We start from the raw sequence: 14,742 nt of genomic DNA, 5'->3' as shown, positions 1-14,742 counted from the left end.
TACATAGCCTACGACCTGGGCGTTGCCTACGGCCTCTCGTCACTGACTTACGGCGGGTACAGCAAAAAAACACCCTTTTCTTCATAAAATCTTCATTTCAACTTCGTTTTCCTCCCCGTTTGCGGCCACGTCTTCGTATTTCAATTCTCTATCATATCATATATCATTACTTTCATTTCCACTCCATCATGAATGCTCCAAATTCTCTCCTTTAAGCTCTTTTAAGCTTCAATCACCTGTAAACATAAAACCAATCTAAGTACTTGAGTTCGATACATATAAACAAGTAAAACACACAATATAAAACACTTCAAGCACACTATTTCCTCCTTACATCAATTTGTGATGTATGGCACGAGTAACACATTGGTTGTTTTCCCAAATCCCAGTAGTTGATTATGAGGAAACGTATTTCCCTGTAGTGGATGCGATAATCATTAGATGTTTTAATCAGCTTCGCAATCTCAGAACTACTTCAGATAAAATATGGATGTTATCACCGTATTGCTGTACGAGACAATTGAACATTACATTTACATGAACATTCCTAAATGGGTAAAAATGCCTGAAGCAACAAAATGGCTTTAATATTCTATATATTAAAATTTCACTCTTAAAAGTTCATATAATCGCAGTTTAAAGTGATGATGTCCTGCATCATCGAGAGACTTTGTCGAACTATTTAAGAGAAAGTTTTGGTATAGAATAATTTGACGCAACTAAATTATTCATTGACCTTCAAATCGAGTATACATTTAATTGTATTTATTCATCAATCAAATTACATCCAGAAGATGTTAACATATTTTAATACAAGTAAAGTTGATTCACTATCACACTCATGATTGGTCAGTTGCTATATATACAAATGATTTTTACTGTACCAAGAAAAGGGGGGTAGAAGTACTTGGTCCATAAGTACCATTGTTAAACGCAATTGATGCCTTAATATGTCATATAAATATCAAGTGATTGAATATTGCATTACTAATATATGTGCTAGTGAAATTTGATTATATTCAAACATGTTGCACTCTTTTTTCCTTCCCTAAGTTTTGTCCCAAGAGGTTTTCTTAGTAAGGTTTTTAATGAGGTAACATAACTGATCCAGTAGCATCAATCAATCATATACGTTTAATCATATAGGTCCTGAAGTACCGATTTAACATCATCCTGAAGCATGTTGTTTATTATTTAAAATACGCGATGCACGTCTTTTTCCCTTAGGTATGGTTTTGTCCCACCGGGTTTTCCTAGAAAGGTTTTTAACGATGCAACGTCATTAAGCGTATTAAACGATATGTTAATATTTTTAAGGACTCAAAACATGGATTTGTTCCATAGAGAAAAAGCAGAGTCCCGTGTTATGTTTATGCAGGATATCCATCAGAATTGCACTGAGCTCGACTATAATTCAAATACGTTTTCACTCATGAAGGTTAATGATCCAACATTTATAAGAGGTATGTGGTTTAGACCAAATCATGAAAAACCCAAAGATTGTATATGAAAACGGTATAACTTATTATCTTTTTTTACACCAAATGAATTAACAATTACAATAAACTACAAAGATGAACATCAGGATCCTAACAACTAAGTGAATGCGTAAACAATAGACGAACATCAATTCAGATCCAACAATCACTGAACCACTAAATTCAGCTCACAATAAACCACCAGCATTACAAATTAATCAATCATAACACACACTAAGTAATTACAGAAACATATCTTCATGAAATCAATACAAATAACTAATTAGTAATCTGACCTAACCGAACAATCTAACGATAATAGGCGCCACAAAACATTTAACCGATATTATGTGTGAAACTACTGATTTAACGATCTAACAATTCGTGGAAACTAATTGGCGAATAACAATTGTTAATAATAACAATCGTTCAAAATTTAACCTAATCGATGATTGTTGTGCAAAGCAAATCTATATTCGTGATCTAATCGTTAATACTAACAATCGTTGAAAATCCATGGCAAACAGTGAGAATGAGTGATGAGAAAACGAACCAGATGAATTGACCGATGAAGCGGTGGCGGTGATCGCCGGAGTGATGTTTTACGGCAGTGGTGGCGGTGATCGTCGTGGACGGGAGGAGCAGATGACGAATTATTCTGTTTACTACCTCCTTTCAACAATAGAAGCAGCCGAAACCCTAATTCTCGCCTTATTCCGTTCCATCGCTCAATAGAAATAGTCCCGGTGACAAAACAACACCAGCGTCAACGTCCACGTACGGATTTGGGGCATATAAAAGTTTTCAGGAAATGCATAATTGGTCCCTTTAGTAATTCATGATCTTAGTTTATATCCCCAAGAAGAGAGGACCCAACCTTTTGTACGGATTAGTTTGGAGTACGAAGAGAATTATTTCGTAATTCCTACCACAAAAACGGTTGCAAAAATTCCGACCATTGAGTCACCGGTTGCAAAAATTTCGACCGCAAAATAAACGGTCGCAAAAACTCCGACCGCAAAATAAATGGCTGCAAAATTTCCGATCACCTAGCTACCGAATTTAAACGGTTGCAAAAACTCCGACCGCAAAATAAACGGTTGCAAAAACTCCGACCGCAAAATAAACGGTTGCAAAAACTCCGACCGCAAAATAAACGGTTGCAGAAACTTTGACCGCTTAGCTACCGCTACGCTTGATTGGCTTTTTCGGTAGCAATTTTGCTAAATCGGTCGCTAACTTTGCTACCATTTTTTTCGGTAGCAAATTTTGGTGGCAATTGCTCAATTTTCTAGTAGTGTTTTTTTTAGGTTAGTGACTCAATGTTAGAGTTAAAGTCTCTACATCATTTAAAAATCATGAATACAAATCTAGGGTTAAGTTCATGCGATAAATGTTATTATTACGAGAAGTGAAAGAAATGAAATCATCCAATCATAAATTTTCTTTTGTTTTATGATTTATTTGAATCATATGGGTGTTTTAGTAATAATGGATTTTTCTTAATTTTGATAACTGGTTATTATTTGAAAAAAAGTTGCACAATAGTTGTTTCATTAAATTATTTTTATTATAATTTGTTATTAAAATCATTTTGCTTATTATATGTATAGCATCCTTTTTCATATTTTACCTACACAGTTAAAAGATACACCTACACCAATGATTATGTTCAGACATATCTAAGACCGTAACTAAATTGTGTAGTGCGCTACCCAAAATATCCATATACACATACTTACACGACCTTACATTCTCATTTAAATGTACTTGAGAAAAGTAGGTCACCTAAATATTGTGATAACTTTGTTTATGGGTGTCTTAAATGTAAATAAAACACATACTAAAGAACATCTTATTAAAATTGTCATTATTATTCTTGTTTATCTTCCACATGAACAATCATACTATAATATTATTTTTTGATTTTCTCAATGGAATTTCTGAATATGTTAAAGTCGGGCCAAAGTACTAATATCATTCGGAGACGCATCCATGGGAGAGAGTGCGGTATACGATCTTGATGCTAGGAATCTGTTTGCAATTTCCGATGGGTGAAAACCGTCATACCAAGCAGTTGAAGACCTATCTCGACAAGGAATTGAATTTGGAACGCATAGTGCGTTGGGTTGTACTTCGCAACAAGGAATATTTGGCAAGCCTAGAAATGAGAAAAAAAAGACCGTTTTAGAATCCTTTTGTATATGATAATAATAATAAAAAAGAAGTGTTCGAAATAAAAAAGGTAACCCTATGCTTAGTTGTTAAGACTTTTACCTTCTTGAGTTGCAAAAATGCCTGAAAAGTTGACGAAAGTGAACCTTGAATCCGATAAACCATAGTTAAGATCATCAACAAGAGGCCTAAGCCTCTTATTAAACATCTCAGTCAAATTTTAATGGACTCAACACATGGTTTCCCATTAGTCCCAAACATTGCTATCTCAGCTGGAGTGCACCCTATTAAAGTCAAACCAAACACAACAATTTTCCTAGCTCCCAATTTGTACAAAGTCTGTCATATGAAGAAAATATAATTCTTGGGTTTTGACCAAAAAGTTAATTACGAGCCAGAAAAAGATTAAAGATTACAAAAAACTCTAAAACTAGGAGGAACAAAGTGCTTACCGTCAGTTTTTTCGATAATTGACGAATTAGGATTGTTGCATATTGATCGGGGGTGTACATGCTACCTGTGGGATAACTGTTGGACATCAAGTAGTTGTTGACATAATCGTTGCTTCCAATGTTTACTAGGTAAATGCACTTTTTTATGTATTCATTTGTAAATGTTTTGTTGCGTTGCAACTGCGAAACCAGTGAGACTATTGTCGCATGATTAAGTAGTTGCATATCCAAGTCGATTCGATCACCCTGAGATAATGATAAACACGAACAAAATAGAATAAAACGTTACACTTATATTATGTACACTTTAGATGTTTTTAAAATCGTCTACGTTTACCAGATTTCTTCCGGATTCCGGTCTAATACCACCACCACCACTGCCGTAGTTTACGCCTCTACTTATTTCTTCGTTGGTAGCGGTAGCATACGGTGGAATGAAGTTAGGAAAACCTAGAAGTTGACCTGTTATCAAGCAAGTGTAGTATTATTGTTGTCGTTTTTGAAGTATAAAAAAAGTCAATAGAAATGTATGATGCCTTGTGATTTATATTATTTTATGATCCTTAAATAAGTAAATTAACTATTATACTTGAAATATGACAAGACTTGATCCAAAAATGTGACTATCAAAGATTTTGAGAGAGACCGATGATGTCCACAGAGGTAAGACCATTGGTGAATCTGCCAGTGGCACCTTGTAGAAAATCAATCCCATAAGGCAGGTAGTTGGCTTTTTCTGATTTCACAAGGTTATTGTTATTGCCATTATCAACCAAAGAGTCACCGAATATAAAGTAACATGGAACTTGCTGTTCACCGATGACAAAAACAAATAGGAATCGCGTCATAACTGCAATTACGAGGGCACGAAACAATGGGTAATGCCTAGGAATCATATTTGCTGCTCACTACAAATTGAGATGGATATGGATTTTGAGTGCAACATACATATTATTAATATAGAGAGTGAGAAGCATGGAAATACCGTTAAGTAAACCAAAATATTTTTATGATTATTTCGCTACTTTTCACTTTAACTAATCATAAACCCTAATCGTAATATATGCGAAAGAACATGTACTAGAAGGTACAAAAGAACATTAATGTGATGTGCATGGCATACCAATTTGTTGAACATGGAAACCAACCACGCACATCATATGCATTAACAATTTAACATCTAGTTATCTTAAAAAGAGAACTGCATGTTAGCAAATAGTAATAGGTATCTTAAATTTTGAGGATAGTTTTAAGTTACAAGTCATAATATTTTTTGGTGTGAAAGATCAATCTTAACCTCGACAAGGTACCTTCATTCATGAGATGAACACGGATCTGTTGTTCACTCTAAGCAATTCACTTTTCACATTTTAACACCTACAATAAGCAATTTTTTTTTTTTTTTGACTTTGAAATTGATTTGAATTTAGAAACATAAATATTACATCAATATAGCAGGTAGGCGGGCAACAAGCTGCGCCGCCACCCCTTTCTGAATTGCAAACCCTAACCTGCTAAAGACATACCCATGCCCCTTTGGAGTCGACACATTGCTATGCACAACCTGTTGGACCCTGGTTAGGAAACGGATAGCTTCCGGTGCCAAGGAGCCAAATGTATCAAAAGCCAGAGGGACAAACACATGTTGGTTCTCTTCGCAGGCTTTAGCATGTTTCTCCACCTTCTTCGTTTCAGCCCTTTTCATTGCTTGCCCAGCTATAAACCCATTATCCCTCAAACCAGCTAAGGGAGATACCCCTGTGAGGTCAACACAAGCGTGTTTTCCCCCGGCCCAACCAAAGACGAGCAAATCTGCCGGTCGTAAAGTGGATCTCCCTTCCGAGGGGTCTGTAAGGAAGTTTACGGGAGCTTCCTTTTTAGCTGATATCCCAGCTCGCTTTAAGATGTCCCAAAGAACGTCCCGCACCCAATCATGTCGGTATTTGAACCCAGGCATCTCCTTGCAATGAACCGCATGCTCTCCGAATTTATCCAGGCAAGCCTTACGGCAGATCGGACATGTTTCGTCTTCTGGGTACATTGGGACCATCAAACGGAGTTTTATTTCACGACTTTTTCTTTCAGTGTATGAATCGTTTTGATATTTGGTTTCCAAGTAATCCAAAGCGTGGTGTGTTCAATGGCTTTTAAGAACAACTTTTCACAAGATTGATTAAAGTCTTTTAAAATAACTGAATCATGGATTTGATCTAGCCTTTTTCTTTTCTTTTATTTTGCCTTTTTAAGGAAATTTTCTAATTATGATAAAATATAATGTTTACGTCTGATTTTAATAATTGTTTGTAACTAGTGTTTTGTCTGGCGTGATGCGCCAAGGCAGGTCGGTAAAATCTAGGCGGTTGTAAAACCCAAGTGTTCAGTCGCTAACTCGATGAAAATTCGGTTGGTTTCGATTACGTGCGTTATTGAAACAGAACTAAAACCAAAAATAAAACAAAAAAGTTAAACATCGAGGCGGGCAAATGGGATGGCGTCGATCGGTAAAAATAGAGCATTGGTAAAACCCAATCGTCGTCGATCCCGGGCGTTGACCAACCTACGCAAATTCAGTTGGTTATTGTCACGTTTTTTACGATACCGGAACTAAAAACCAAAAAATGGCTTTCAATCGATTTTCGTTACGTTCGTTGCGGTACTAGAGCTAAAAAAATGTGACGATCCCACATGAGTTAGCTGTTTTTCTCACGTTTATTACGGTACCAGAAGTAAACGGGCCCTATAAGTTGGTGGTCAAAGCTTCATCATCAACCACTATATAATGTTGAAAGACAAGTACTAACACATAGAATAAAAATGTGAGGAAAAAAAACGTCTTTATATGTAATAGAAGACCTTCGAACCAGGGTAAACAACCCACATCTTCTAAATCTAAAGTAAACACCACAACCATCCAACCAATTGCATTTTATTTTTAAATGCATTTTCTGTGCCATATTGTCACCAAAGCTCTTAAATATAATAATAATTAGATCATGGTAGGCTGACAAGAGTCAAGTTATTGACAAAAATGAGAAAGGTTTATAGTAGCACAAAAAATCCTTCAAAATTTTTAAAAAATAAATAAACAAATAAAAAATCATAACTCAAAATTTGATAAAAAAAACGAAAAAAAACGTTTAAATTTAAAAATGTTTCCACCGTGTTCCTCGTTTAGAAAAAAGACACAATATTGAGGAAAAAATCGTTGTGTTTTATGTTTATTTTCGTTATTGATTGTGTCTTTTTCCTTAACATTATGTTTTTTTTCTTGATACTGTGTTATATTACTCAACATTGTGTTATATTTTGTTCGACATTTAAACTTACCATAAAATTCTCACAATCCGATTGTCCAAAAGCTTCACGGATGTAAAATCGAGGAGGAAAATCATCCATATCATCCATTTAGGGTTTTTAATCTGTTTTTTAATCAAGGAGGAGGAATGTTGTTCAATACGATTGTTCAATTAGGGGTTTTTGAAGGATCACCGGAAAATGAAAAGATTCATGGTGGGGGATAACACTGATAAAGGGGTTTTGTTTGCAGGTATAGACGAAAAAAGACAAAAATGTCCTCACATGCGCCTCACGTGAGGGAATTTAACTGAGTTTTTCTAACCCGGTTAGCGTAAATGACATAACGTGTATGAAAAAATGTTTAAAGTACACCGCCTGCAAAGAAACTAAATAAAGGACACAAACCGTAATTTAGTTTTTTTTAGAGGACAAAATTTGTAATTCTGTCTAAAATCAATTAATATAGGGTAAGTTGCTAACTGATGCTGTTGTTTTAACTAAAAAATAAGTAATTAAGTATCACTAAACTTTTAGTGCGATTATTGTTACAGTATTTTGAAATAATTATTCATGTGATTAAAACAAATAATAAAAATATATAAGAACATGAAAGATCCAAAGATGTTAAAAGATCCAGTTATATAATCAAAATTAATAGTAATAACAAAAACATGTTCAAAGATCCAAATGAGTCATTCTACTCTAAACCAACCGACTATAAACATGAAAGTCAAACCCAAAAAAAGACAACTTACGTCTATACCTCCAAAAGTTAATAACCACCCCAAACACATACACATTTACCTAAACGTGACTACAATCATGCGTTGGATACAATGCTTCAATATCTTCTACAAGCTCTTCCTCCATCTCTTTCGCTTCTTCATCTATATATGTAAAAAAAGTAAAAGATAAGTTAACATTATATAAAAAGTTAAGTAGCAAAGATAATGAACTTATTACCTTCTAAACCAAACAACCAATCACGTACGCAAAGCATGATTGTAGGGTTTATAAAAATATCCCAAACACAAGTTCGCATAATTCAGTACCCTTCTATTTGAGACCCATCTTGACCAGGCGCTTTAACTTTAACTTCTGAATATATCCATTTTAACCCCCATTAGTATTATAGCTTACCCAAAACGACCCATAACTTTTGTATTTTAAGTCCAAAATAACCCAAACTTATCTAGATGGGTCAGGATTGCCACCTCAAGATATAATGGTGTTATGCTAGAATTCTTGGCAACCTATGTTGTACAAACAGTTCTGATCATTCTAAAGAGCACATGCTGATAAGTGAGTGTTCGTTGTACACAACAATTTTTGTTGTGTACTTTGGGCCAAAACTATTTATATGATGGAACTAGAGAAATTACATAGTCAGGGGCAATTTAGTCAACTGTTTACTCAAGGTCAACATCCAGGTCAAAGTCTACTGCTAAGTCAATGGGTTGATAAAAGAGAATTAAGGGTGTTCGGTACTTAGGGGCAGATCTGGTATTTTGGAACTTATAAAAGGAAAGATATTGAAGTCAACAAAGAAAGTCAACTTATTGGTCTACAAAGTCAAAGCAAGAATTAGCATCAGAATCTGATGCAGAAACAAGTTAATAGGCCAAATCTTGAAAGTCAACGGTATGCCGAAAGTAAAAATCGTTATCCTCGGTGTCAATGCAAAAGTCAAAGTCAACATTGGGGTTTTAAGCATGTTTGCAGGCCTGTTACCATATGTGAATTGGTTCATGCAAGTCAAAGTCAAATTAATCAGATCAAGGTTAGTCAACAATAGTTTTGTTATAGTCAAATTCTGGTTCAGGCATTTGTGGCTTGTTACATATGCTTGTATAGTTTTGGGACAATCCTTTAATCAAGCTAACAGACACCTTGTTTGGTTATGTTACTTGATTAAAGTTAGCATTTTTCCTACTCAACACTTAATGTAAGTGGCCACTATTCTGGTGAAGGAATTTAATGGTTATGAGTGTTGGTGGTGTGGTTTAATTGCAAGCAACCTCATTGTCTGCTTGCATTGTTATAAAAATTTTTAAAGTGGAAATGGGTCTCGATATCAGATCCGAGGGGTTTTGTGTTATAAGGATGGGTCTTGGTTCGGGACGATGGTATTCTGTTTGGGCCTGTTTACAGTGGGTCAGCATCAGTTAGGTTATTAATTCGGCTTGCCGCCTTGGTGGACTGGGTTGCTTTGGGATTAAATTGACTATTGGGCTAATATAAATGAAATATGAAATGGGCCTACTACAACACTTAGAAATAAAACTGGATCTGGGCCTGCCATGTGTTTAGTTATTTACTGATTTGGAATTATGAGGCTTTTAGCTTAACATTGGGCTGGGCTAAACATGAGAGTGGGCTGAAACTTTGGAAACATGATTGAACTAATGCTTTACGTGGAACAAGAATGATAGCACCTTTAGACTATCCGTAGCCGATGGCATTTTGGGGCGTTTTGAGGCCAAACGCCGGGAAACCCCCCCCCCCCCACCCCACCCCTGCACGTGCGTTTTGGATGCCATTTTGGAGGCCAGAGTTTTGTGTACACAACAAGAGGGTGGCTCAAATTTTGAGGGTTTTGTGAGAGAGATGTAGAGAGAGGGGGAGGAGAGAGGCATTTTGGAGACATTTTCCCATACACCTACTTTTTGCAAAATGCCCAAATCTGACTCGACGCCACATGACGTAAAATACTCGGTTGTGTGTAGTTTTGACAACGCATGTTCTTATAGTCTTTTATTTGTTTTAGAGCCTAATCCTACTCTGGGGAAATTCCGGGTAGGTTAGGTGCCTTGTATTGTACTTTGATTTTTTCCATAATAAAAGTTTGCCGGGCCTTAGCCTTTTACCAAAAAAAATTAGAAAAAAGAAATGAAAAATCAAGTTAAGCTAGCTCTCCCATTATACAATGCTTTTTTCAATTGACAAAAAATTGTTATACAAATTGGCATTGTCATAACTACGCTTAGAATTAAGACTAGTAGATATAATTCCTAACGTGAAATCCACTTTTTTAATCATAACAAAGCGAGTAAACATAAATTTTCACAAACTATGTGACACCAAATGTGCGTGTGTGTTTTCTATTCTTCCACAAGTTTTAGTTGCCATCTCAGTAGTTCCAACACGATTATATATTACGCTCACGATCTTTGTGCGTATATATGGTTTAGTAAAATCTAAATAATTTTTCTTATCATCAGCAAATTGCTAATCATTTATCTGACTGTTGATTTTATAGATTATCGTACGTGGAGATGGAGGCTAGGGAACACACGAGATTGAATGCTAGCATGGAAAGGGATCCGGAGAGGTTGTAGGCGAGCTTAGATGCTAAACAGAGGTGACGGGAGAGATCAACTGTCATCGACAAGTTGCATTACTGTATCGGTGCAAAGTTGGCCACAATATGTGCGGATAAGCGCAATTGTACATAATCATCTTATAGTTTTGTGTGATTGCCAACTTGATAAATTAAAAGGGAAAAGTTATGACTATTTAGATATACATTTCTTTTATTTATTATTGTGATGTCTCATTATGCACTTGCTTTCTTGAATGTTTGTTGCAACTTTTATTTTATTTTTTTCTTTTTTTTAATTTTTCTTCGTTGCAACATTAGGAGTACTTTCAATCACTTAAGGATTTATTTACGTATAAGTATAGTTTTGGCCCCATAACTTCTGATTATTGATGTCTGACATTTAAACAAAACCACAACATAATTTTTTTTATTCATATCTTCTTTATTCTTTCTTATTTATCTTCCATACGAAGAACCATCACACAGTAGGTTATCGTGTAATCTCTTCATATGTTAAGGATGAGTGAAGCCAAACTACTAATGTCGTAGGGAATTGCATCCGTGGGAGAGAGCGCGATGTATGCTCTTGTTGCAAGGACTCTGTTTATAACTTCAGTGGGATGAAGACCGTCAAAATAAGCGTACAAATTCCTATTCAGACAGGCCACAGAGTTTGGAGCGCATAATTGTCCATCTGCCCGTAGTTGACAACAAGGAACCTTTGGAAATACTACTGCGAACCAAAAAGGAACATTTCAGGGGGTGTTTGGGTTTCCTTATTTTTACTTCCTTAAAACTTATTAACTTATGTAAGTTAAAAGGGTGTTTGGGTAATGTGCCCTTTTTAAGTTTTTAAAGAAGGAAAAAGGAGTTTCGATAAGTTAGAAAAGTGTAACTTATCAAAAACTCCTTATATAAGTCAAAAGGAGGTGTAAATAAGGAATCCCAAACATGGCCTTAGTAAACTAATATTTACTATGCGTGATACTTGAAAAGTTGAATATTAGCAAAAGAACACAAACAGGAATTATAAGTCAACATGAAACACTATATATATAAACTAGAACTTGTTACGATTATTTACCGTTTTGAAGTGTAGAAATGCCTGTAACGTTGATGAAAGTAAATCTTCCATCTGGAAAATCATTGTTAAGATCATAAATTAAAGGCTTGAGTTTGTCATTAAATAGTTGGATCTTCTCATTAATCGACTCAACACATTGTCCGTTCGTGCCAAACATTTGTATCTCAAACGGGGTGCACCCTAGAAGACTCAAACCGAACACTGCAATTTTCCTAGCTCCCAAATTATACAGAGTCTATCAAATTAATAGAACCAAAAAATTGATGGTTTTAGTTGAAAGAGTACTAAATATCACAAAAACACTATACAAAAAGAAAATACAAGTTTAATAATATTTCTACCAAGTGTTTACTGGGCTAAGAACCAATACGTAATCATATCGGTTTGGTTATACGTATATAAACTGACACAAAAATAGTGTATTGTTATATTTTATTTCTAATTCGTTGTATATTTATATGTTTTAATTTTTAAACTATTTATGGCATCATCTGATATTTGAAACCTGTTCCAACATGTTTATAAAGCGGTCCAGGTTATGAAATGTATTTCCAACATGCTCAGCTTAGAAACGAAAAAACATTAAGTTTACCCTTAGTTGTTGAGAGTATTGCTCAATGAGTTTGGATGCAAATTGATCAGGTGTGTATATGCGGCCGGCTGGGTAATTGTCGGGCATGAAATAGTTGTTGACGTAATCGTTGCTTCCAATAGCTAATGTGTAAATGCACTTGCTTAAGTAAGTATTCATTCGTAAATGTTCTGTTGCGTTGCAAGACCTGAAGCCGGGAAACTACTGATTCATGATTACGTAGTTGCTTATCCAAGCTAATTCGGTCACCCTAAGATAAAGATAAACAAGAGCAGTTGTTAGTTTAAACATTATACTTATAATCTAAAAATTGAGTATTATACTTATTTATAATCCAAAAATTAACGGGTTTCAGTTTTGGACTATATATATCATTGTCAGAATTAATCACGGGAGATCCAGTTTTTATCAAAAAAAAAAAATCTCTCTTGTGAGACAATAATATAGTCCAATATTCCAATAGTCAAGCTGGGCTCGTGGACTCACACTAATAATGTTTGACAATAATATAGTTCATTATTCAATTCTTCGCTAGTGGTGTTTACCAGTTTGTTTCCTGTTTCTGCTCTAATGCCAGCTGCACCACTGCCATAGTTTACGCCCATGCTTATCTGTTCGTTAGTTGCGGTAGCAAACGATGCAATGAAATCATCAAAGCCTAGACTTTGAGCTGAAATCACACAAACGATTTTGAGGGTCTAATTATCAGTCGCAAGACTCTAAATAAAAATAAGCTAAAGCCTAGAAACTATTATAATATAGGAGTACTCAAATTTTCAAGCCTAACAAACTATTTCCTATAGTCTTAGTAATATCAGCATCTTTTAGAAAAATATAATTAAAATATATATCAGGAACATAATATCAACATATATTTTTCGCTAGTTGTATAAATTTCGTAATATCAATCATATCTTATGTTTTAAGCATCTAAATACAAGTAAATACAATGTTGCAGCAGTAATAATAATGAAATTTAGTAAGCTAAGAGAATGAGTGACATACTGAGGAGATCCACAACAGTTCGACCGTTGGTGAATCTGCCGGTGGGACCTGGTGGAAAGTCGATCCCATAAGGCTGGTAATTGGCTTTTGCTTGTGTTTGAAGGTTATTGTTATTGCCATTATCGACCAAAGAGTCACCAAATATAAAGTAGCATGGGACTTGTGGTGCGCCAATGACTAAAATAGTTTGAAATTGCCACCAAATATAAAGTAGCATGAGACTTGTGGTGCGCCAATGACTAAAATAGTTTGAAATTGCATCATGGTGGCCATTACGAGGACACGAAACAATAGGCCTACGTTAGAAGCCATATTTGTTTCCCCTACAAATCAATAATATGAACTTGGAATGCTACACGCAGGCTATTTATAGAAAGTGAGGAGCATGGGATTACGATGAAGAAACCCAAAGTCCAATTTTAGAACTTACCATTATTTGAAAATTGCATATCCTTTATGCAATGTAGAGGTGGGCAAATAAACCGGTTAACCGAACCGACCTGAAAATCAAACCGAAACCGAACCAGTTTGAATCCGATTATGTAGAAACCAGTTTGGAACCGATTGAAACCGAAGTTTTGGAACCGGTTTGTAGTTTTCTCCACGAAAGCCAGTTTCAAACCGGTTAACCGAAACCGGAAAAAACCGGCCAAAACCCGAACCAAAACCGATCAAAACCCAAACCGAAACCGATCGTAACATGGTAAGAAACCGGTTTCAACCCGAACCGAAACCGATTATAAATTACCAGTTTTGACTTTTGTTGACCAAATCGAACCGGTTTTAACCCGAACCGATTTTGAATTTTAAACCGGTTTGTGCACCTCTAATGCAATGTATATTATATGTTGTTTGAGTGGTAGTCCCATGGTTTTTCCTATGAAAGATTTTATTCTTTATGTGTCTTGCCTAAAACATTTTTGTTCTGGGTTGAGCATTTGTTTTTTTTAGTTGTGAGTTTAATCCTGGAAGGGTGAACAAAGTGACCACTTTCTATTCTTCAGGTAGTAGGTGATCTATTTGTCAGGATAATTTTAAATGTTCGGGTCTTGTTGTTAAATAAAAAAAGTATATATTAAAGCATCTTTAATAAGAGAAGAGGTGGGCAACCCACGTCACCATCAACCCTCTTCTCTCTCCTCTTTTCTCCTCACAACAACCGTATGTTTTGCAAGACACTCCCTTCTAGCCAGGCTCCACTTAAGATACGGGCAGAGAAAGGACTCACTGATGATGCGCATGTACTATTATTACACTAGGTGAGTGCCCGCACGATGATGCGGGTTACATATGCAAACATAACATCGAACACGTAACAGGTGTCAACACGTGCATAT

The 14,742-nt window shown here is 35.5% G+C and overlaps 2 pseudogenes across 1 annotated transcript; both read right to left on the bottom strand.

Moving 5' to 3' along the window:
• Positions 1 to 3,427: 3,427 nt before the first annotated feature.
• Positions 3,428 to 5,019, bottom strand: LOC143629974 (GDSL esterase/lipase At1g29670-like; annotated as a pseudogene).
• Positions 5,020 to 10,491: 5,472 nt separating this feature from the next.
• Positions 10,492 to 13,816, bottom strand: LOC143629973 (GDSL esterase/lipase At4g18970-like; annotated as a pseudogene). Its single transcript, XR_013153061.1, has 6 exons — positions 13,639 to 13,816; positions 13,406 to 13,582; positions 12,946 to 13,070; positions 12,401 to 12,650; positions 11,809 to 12,043; positions 10,492 to 11,457 (listed from the first exon to the last, which is right to left on the bottom strand). The product of XR_013153061.1 is annotated as a GDSL esterase/lipase At4g18970-like (transcript).
• Positions 13,817 to 14,742: the final 926 nt, after the last annotated feature.

Source organism: Bidens hawaiensis, unplaced genomic scaffold (genome assembly GCF_021521415.1).
Source record: "Bidens hawaiensis isolate Kalapana, Puna unplaced genomic scaffold, B.hawaiensis_p1.1 tig00005498_1, whole genome shotgun sequence".
In the NCBI taxonomy this organism is placed as follows: domain Eukaryota; kingdom Viridiplantae; phylum Streptophyta; class Magnoliopsida; order Asterales; family Asteraceae; genus Bidens; species Bidens hawaiensis.
The sequence above is the reverse complement of the archived record's forward strand: the minus strand, read 5'-3'. Positions and strand labels throughout refer to the sequence as shown.